A 6,719-nucleotide genomic window follows, 5' to 3' on the forward strand; every position below is an offset into this window, starting at 1 on the left:
CAGCTCTCTTACTTTAACGCTGAGCCAAATACATGATTTTGGTGGCTATACCTTTGAAAATATATCTTGCGCTTTCTGTTTGAATGTTCAGAAGTGAAGAGATATGTACAATGCAAATGTGTGCATTGGATTGATATAGTTTAATCAATTGCGCTGGCCCCATCGCGCCCCCATCAGGCCCTGCCTGGCAAAGATAAGAAGAAGAACCCATATTCTTAGTTTTTTCGGTAAAGTCACGTTGAAGAGAAACAACAAAATAACAAAATATATATAAAACAATTAAAAAATTCTCACGACGTTTCGACCATAACTCAAACGGTCATCATCAGGTGTGTTGGTTTGCATAAATGTATTTTTAAAACGGCACATTTATTTATTTATAAAAAAAAAACGTTGGCGTCACGCGCAGCGATTGGCAGTTTGCCCAGGACTAGTCCATCTATTTTTTTGAAAAGAGGAGGGGGGAGACGAAATTTTTTATAATGTATGCTGTCTGAAAGCCACTGTCAGCGTGAACAATCAATCAAGAACTGAAATGATTTATCAAATCTTTCCAATGATTGCTAAGATAGAATCCATCTTCTCGGTTGAAATTGTCTCTGTGCTTGTATATGTGGATAGCCTCATGAACGAATCTCTCATGGAAGCCAGATGGCTTACAAAGAACCTCCGTCTTGGAAAAGTCAATGGCATGTGAGCCTACTGAATTAGAACAATGATGAATTAGATGAATTAGAACAATGATGATGATGATGATGACCGTTTGAGTTATGGTCGAAACGTCGTGAGAATTTTTTATTGTTTTATATATATTTTGTTATTTTGTTGTTTCTCTTCAACGTGACTTTACCGAAAAAACTAAGAATATGAATTACTGCAGTCACGAAAGCTTTAAATCAAAAGAAGAACCCAGTTTCTACCTAAGTGGTTCTCACCTGGAGAGACGGCACCTTCATCGGTGCATTTATTGATTAACGTGTCCAAGGACATAGAGCTGAATGATGTGGAATCTACCAGCCCGATCAACCAATTCCCTCTGCCCCGGCAGACAAGGGGACCACGGGGCCTCTAGGCCGGTTACACAAGGAGGGAACCTGCTCTGAACATCGACAAAGCGCAACACCGTGGTGCATTCATGTAGCGTCTGCATGCAGCCGCATCTCAAAATAATCTACAGAAACAGAGACCCGTGGACTCCTAGAGACTCATAGACACACACACAGGAGAATCATACTATAGACTCCTAGAGATCCATACACTCACACAAAGAACACTCAAATGCATTCGCGACTCAAGACAGTCACTTAAGAGGGGGGAAGAGGATGGAGGTTGAACTCCAATGAGGGCAGCGAATGAACAAGCATGGACAGCTGGGGATAGGGAATTCGCGACTACGAGCGCAGCCGATGAGAATGAATGACCTCCCACCGAGTGAACGTTGTTTGGGGGTCTCTCCACAGACACCCTTGGTAGTTGCAGTGGAGATTACGTGGAGAGGTGAGGGACCTGGGGAGGCGAGACATGCGGGGAGGTGAGGGATGTGGGGTAGGCATTGATGGAGGTCTTAGCTGGGTTGAGGAAGTGGGGAGTTTTTGGCCACGCTGCGCGAAGATGGAATCGGGTTGGCAGCAGCAGCAGCCGCAGCAGCACTTTAGCGCGGAGCCGATAGGCAGCAGCAGCCGTGGTCGGCAGATCGCGCGGTCAGACAAACGACGCTCGCCTCGTGGCGCGGCGTGCAAACAAATCGTTGCGCAGCGCGGGGATTTCACGTCCCGTGCAGAGCGCCGCTCGCCAAAGCGTTGCGAGACACGGAGCATGCCGGGGGCCGTGACTGAACACGCGGCACGGGGGTAGCACGGCCCCCGTGGACATCTCCAGCGCAGGACATCTAAAGCAGTGATCTTCACTCATTTTCAGAGGGGGGTGGGGGGTACATTCGCGTGTAAGACATCAGCGTGTGAGGGCCGCCACACCGCCTGCAGTGGGTGTTGGCACGTGCTGGGTATTGTCGGGGGCCGCACTGAAGGCCTACAGGGGCCGACAGCGGGCCACGGACCTTGCACTGAAGAACGCTGCTCTCTCTCTCGAGAGAGAGAGAGTCAAAGTGAGTTCTGCTCAAACGAGCTTTGAGGCATGGTTGCTCATCTCCTGTCTGCGTATCCTGAGTCAGTGGTGGAAATTCCGCGGTCATACGACGAGGGCAATTCAGTTGAGTCCACAGGAACTGCAATATATGGGTTAGATTCAGGGTTAAGGGATAAACTGCCAATCCCCTGTCGCTGACGGATACAAAAAAGTCGCCCTTCCACTGCCGTTGCCTACGGGCAATTGACGTGCCACGATGGACGATGATTGCGCAATGGTCGTGTCAGAGTGGCGTTCATTTACATTTGGCGACACGCCGTTAATTATGCTGCTCCGCAGCGCCACGCGTTGCCTCCGACAGGCGAGGCGCAGTGAAACGCAGATACGCGGCGTCCCTCGCATCCAATAGTCGAATTTGCGGGGCTGATCGTGGAGGCCACGGCGCGCGTGTGGCGCCCGCGATGACATCCGATTGAAGATGCTCCGGGAGGGGAATGGCTACCGGAAGGAATTGCTGAGAAGTCGGACGAGAAGGAAGATGGCATGCACGGGACATTATGGGGGTTACTTGACCATATTTCACCACGCTGGTCAGTGCGGGTTGATGAAGGTGGGGGGGGGGGAGTGGAGGGTCCAAGACCGGTTCAGATATCACTCGTTACTCATGTTAGCCGTTGCCAGGAATCGAACTCAAATACCTGGGTTCAGAGCAGAGTGCGCTCTCCACCGCGCCACCGCTCCTACCCCAAAGCAATATCAAAATCTGAGACTGATATCCAATTCACGTGTGTACATGTCCATGTTTTCCCGACGTCTACATTGCCTACCTTGGTAGAGCGAATTGCCAAGGCAACGCGTCCTCGGCTGTTTCGCGAACATGTGAATCTGGCCCCTTAATGGCGAGGTGGCTTTTAGCGGCGACGTTTATAGAGATTTGCGGAGCGGAGGAATGCGAAGCTCGGCGTGACAGGAGAGGGGAGACGGGGGGGTGGGGGTTGGGGGGGCGGCTCCGGGCAAATGGATGCGCGTGGAAGTGAAGCGCCGTGGCCCTGAAGGGCAACGGCGACTCGGAGCAGTCGTAAGGAAGCGCGCGCTCTCGGTCGGCACTCCTCCTCCTCCCTCTCTGGCAGTGAGCAGCAGCACAGCGCTGCTCTGGCTGCATACCAATCGGCAGGCGCGCACACAGCGAGCGCGTGTGCATTTATGCACGGTACGAATGGGGGGTTCGGAGAAAAAAATAAAGCTATTCATCAACTTACAAGCGCAACGGACCGCGGCCGCGCAGAACATGGGTTACGTAAAACATATATTGCGCACTTAAATACATTACATTGATTTATACCAGATTTACCAGATGACAGAACGAGAGTGAGCGGTGGCGCAGTGGTTAGCGCGCCGTGCTATGGACCAGGTGACCTGAACCGGCCCCGTGTCCGCACTTCACAAAACCTGCACGGACCAGCGGGGTCAAGCATTGTCAAGCAGCGGATAGAACATGGCTGACGATGATGATGATCACTTCACCCGATGTCTCCCATTGTAAACTTGCTCCCCCAAATTGCATCGATTCATCTGGCGAGGCAGAGAATGAAGCTAAGAGAGTAATTTACTTGCAAAAGCAGAGTGGTGGGGGGGGGGGGGGAGCCGAGCACGAAGACGTCCCTGAAGTGCGCGCTGCGGTGTATATTGGGTGCTCAAAGATCGTGGGTTAGAAGAGCTTCCCCATCCGCCTCGCCCCTCCTGCACCCTCGCCCGCTCGCTCGCTCGAGCGCGGGCGTTGTTTTAAGCAATGTCAAGAACTCAGAGGCGTTGTCCACATTCGCTCTCGGTGCCCATTAGCGCGTCAAATTTTAATGACCTCACAGCCAAGGGGGGGGGGGGGGGTGGCTGTACGGCGCTTGCTGTCGCTGTGGACGTTGCAGAGCACCGACCGAGCCGTGCGCCCATGGGTCGGTCGGTGGCGTCGTCGCGCTCTGCTGTTTTTTTTTTTGCGCTGCTGCGCGTGGGGCGTAAACGACAATCATCTACAGCCCAATAATGGTGAGAAATGCAACGCCGAGAGGAGACGCGAGAGCGCATTGCCAATGCGACCGCGGGGCATGCGGGTTTATTGTCTCCTGCCTGGGCGCCTGCTGTCCCGCCTGCGCTGTCCGTTGCGGGGTGTACCGAGGCGAGGCGAAGTGGTGCCGCGATTGTTCTGCGGCGCACGTAGCCTGGGAGCACCAGCGCGCTCGGAGCGGAGATCGGGGATTCACAATGCGGTTGTGGCCGCCTCTCTTCCTCACACTCACACACAAGCACACAAAAAAAACACCAAAGCTCCCTCCCCCCGTGTAGCCTTATAACAGACTGTTGGGGCAAGTGCTGTTAGCGAGCACTCTGTGAAGGCCCGCACGGTACACGAAGGGGTGGGGTGGCCAACACCACGCCCGACCGCCTTTGTCTCTCCAGTGGCGATGTTTACACACCGCACAAGGAACTCATTTGAGGCTGCTTCGACATAGTGGAGGCCCAGGAACGGTTCAGATAATCGTCACTGGTGTTGACCCTGAGCGAGAATCGGACCCGGGTCGCCAGGTTCGTAGCGCAAACACGCTAACCGCTACACTACCGCACCCCTCACACACACACAAATCCACTTATACACCCACCCACATATCCACTCACACACCCACTCACGCTTACCCACCCAGCCAGCCTACCGGCCAGTCACACTCTCACCAAGCCAGCCACCTACCTACCCACCCACTTATCAAGCTAGCCACACAGTCTCCTACCCACATACTCCCCTATCCATCCAGCAGGTAGAGCGTGAGCTGTCCTCGTCCCATTGAATCGTCATCCCGTCGAGTGTGTGTCTAGTGAGTGTAGTGTAGTGTGTGTGTGTGCAGTGTGTGTCTAGTTATGTAGTGTGTGTGTAGTGAGTGTGTGTGCAGTGTATGTGTGGTGAGTGTGTAGTGTGTGTGTGTAGTGTAGTGTGTGTAGTGTGTAGTGAGTGTAGTGTGTGTAGTGTGTGTAGTGTGTGTGTGTAGTGAGTGTGTGTAGTATGTGTGTAGTGTGTGTAGTGTGTGTAGTGTGTGTGTAGTCAGTGTGTGTGTGTAGTGAGTGTAGTGTGTGTGTGGTTTGTGTGGTGTGTGTGTAGTGTAGTGTGTGTAGTGTGTGTGTAGTGAGTGTGTGTGTAGTGAGTGTAGTGTGTGTAGTGAGTGTAGTGTGTGTGTAGTGTAGTGTGTGTAGTGTGTAGTGAGTGTAGTGAGTATAGTGTGTGTAGTGTGTGTGTAATATGTGTGTGTAGTGTGTGTCCAGGTATGTAGTGTGTGTAGTGTGTGTGTAGTGAGTGTAGTGTGTGTGTAGTGTGTGTCTAGTTTTGTAGTGTGTCTAGTTATGCAGTGTGTGTGTAGTGTGTGTGTAGTGTGTGTCTAGTTATGTAGTGTGTGTGTAGTGAGTGTAGTGTGTGTAGTGTGTGTGTAGTGTGTGTCTAGTTATGTAGTGTGTCTGTAATAAAATGTTTCGCTCCGGATGACGCTGCAAAGTATTATCTGTATTTTGATTTATCGTGCTGATCTTAAAGGTGCATTGAAAATTTTGATACTCCGACTGATGCTTCTGTTGTTGTTGAGTAACTCATGCAGCCAGCTATGGCTCTAGGATTTGGTGTTACATGTTATTTATGTAGTTTATAGTAAAAAAAAATTCGGCCACAGTCCCTATGATCACGGTTACATTGCAATTATGGCTTTATTTTTTGGTGATTTCGAAAACGTTTTTTGGTTTGGGCATGTTTGTTTTGTTGTAGTACGGAGTTATACTGATGACCTTAATCTAAGTTTTCTTATGGTTGTTGTTGTTTGACTTGCATCCCACTGGGATTTTTGCACACAGCGTTGGTGTACGGTGCTTTTTCAGGAATATTTAAGATGTTTTCTTGTTCGTGTTTTTGTTTTTTGTTTGCTGTGGTTGCACCCGATTCAAGAGCCGAATGGCTCACAGGGCTATACCAAATAAATGAAACTAAACTAAATAAAAACGAGTCACTTTCCTATTCACCCAATTACCTATTGTCTCGGCTCCCCACGGTATCGCAAAACCCCCGTGCCACGGGCCCGGCAGCTCGTTACCGACCCCGCACGGGAACCCGCGGGGTTTGACCCCTATCCAGAGAACAGTGCTCAGCCCTAACGCAGTGCGGAGCAGAGCACGGCAGATTGGTCGCCTCCTTCATCGATAGAGAACGCAGAACCACGCAGAACCACGCAGAACCGTCCGCGCCGTGACTCCTGCGGTCGCGAGGGCACGGATCGTACGATCCAGCTCTGGCCCTTGCATCCCCGGCTCGCGGGCAACTTCCTCGACATCCACCGAACCCCGACGGAGGCTGTGGGACGGCTTCACGGCTTCGACGGCTTCACGGCAGGAGGTAACGCCGCTCACTTCACCTCGCCCTACGAGCGAAGAAGAAAGTGAAACACTCGCGTCACCCCGAGCCCCCTCCTCCTCCTGAGCCCCCCCCTCACTCATCGCCCCACCTCCTACGCGGACTGCCCGTGAATCTTGAGTCCCGCATGCCGCATCTAACCCCAGCGTCTCTCTCTCTCTCTCTCGCACTCAGCCGCGTCCCCATCACTCCTCCTGCCCCA

This window comes from Petromyzon marinus, chromosome 17 (genome assembly GCF_048934315.1).
Source record: "Petromyzon marinus isolate PM22_M1 ecotype Great Lakes invasive population chromosome 17, UKy_Petmar_22M1.pri1.0, whole genome shotgun sequence".
In the NCBI taxonomy this organism is placed as follows: Eukaryota; Metazoa; Chordata; class Hyperoartia; order Petromyzontiformes; family Petromyzontidae; genus Petromyzon; species Petromyzon marinus.